Raw genomic sequence first — 1,470 nt, 5'->3', positions numbered from 1 at the left:
TTTAGCTTATTGTTTGATTGGATTGTTTATCTTCCTGGTGTTGAGTTTTACAAGTTCTTTATAAATTTTGGTTATTAACCCCTAATCAGACGTATTGTCGAAAATGGTCTCCCATTGTGTGGTTTGTCTTTTTATTTTGTTCATATTGTCTTTAGCTGTGCAAAAGCTTTTTAGTTTGATATAGTCCATTTGTTTATCCTGTCCTTTATTTCACTTGCCTGTGAAGATAAATCAGCAAATATATTACTGCGAGTGATGTTGGATAGCTTAATGCCTATGTTTTCTTCTAGGATGCTTATGGTTTCATGACTTACATTTAAGCCTTTTATCCATTTTGAGTTTATTTTTGTGAATGGTGTAAGTTGGTGGCCTTGTTTAATTTTTTTGCAGATAGCTGTCCAATTTTCCCAACAAAATTTGTTAAAGAGACTGTCTTTACTCCATTGTATGCTCTTACCTCCTTTGTCAAATATCAGTTGTCCGTAAAAGTGTGGGTATATTTCTGGGTTCTCTGTTCTGTTTCATTGATCTATATGCCTGTTCTTATGCCAGTATCAGGCTGTTTTGAGTGCAATGGCCTTGTAGTATAACTTGATATCAGGAAGTGTGATACCACCCACTTTACTCTTCTTTTTCAAGATTGCTGAGGCTATTCGTGTCCTTTTTCGGTTCCATACAAATTTTTGGAATATTTGTTCTATATCTTTGAAGTATGTCATTGGTATTTTAATAGGAATTCCATTGAATCTATAGATTGCTTTGGGTAGTATAGACATTTTAATGATGTTTATTTGTCCTATCCATGAACACAGTATATGCTTCCACTTGTTTGTATCTTTCTTGATTTCTTTTATCAATATATTATAATTTTTTGAGTACAAGTCTTTAACTTCCTTGAATAAATTTACTCCTAGGTTATTTATTTATTTATTTATTTATTTATTTATTTATTTATTATTGCAGTAGAGAAGGGGATTGTTTTCTTAATTTCTCTTTCTGACTGTTCATTGTTGGTGTATAAAAATTCCTCTGATTTCTGAGTATTAATTTTATATCCTGCCACCTTGCTGAATTCATTTATCAGGTCCAGAAGTTTTTTGACTGAGACTTTAGGGTTTTCTATGTACAGTATCATATCATCAGTAAATAATGATAGTTTTACTTCTTCTTTTTCCTATTTGGATGCCTTTTATTTCTTCTTCTTGTCTGATTGCTGTGGTTAGGACTTCTAGAACAATGTTGAATAAAAATAGTGAAAGGGGGCACCCTTGCCTTTTTTCTGATCTTAAGGAGATTGCTTTCAACTTTTGTCCACTGAGTATGATGTTGGCTGTATGTCTGTCATTTATGACCTTTATTATGTTGAGGTATGTTCCCTGTATTCCCACTTTGCTGAGAGTTATGATCATAAATCAGTGCTGGATTTTATCAAAAGCCTTTTCTGCATCTATTGAAATTATCTTGTGGTTT

This window comes from Saccopteryx bilineata, chromosome 5, assembly GCF_036850765.1.
Source record: "Saccopteryx bilineata isolate mSacBil1 chromosome 5, mSacBil1_pri_phased_curated, whole genome shotgun sequence".
Lineage (NCBI taxonomy): Eukaryota > Metazoa > Chordata > Mammalia > Chiroptera > Emballonuridae > Saccopteryx > Saccopteryx bilineata.
The sequence above is the reverse complement of the archived record's forward strand: the minus strand, read 5'-3'. Positions refer to the sequence as shown.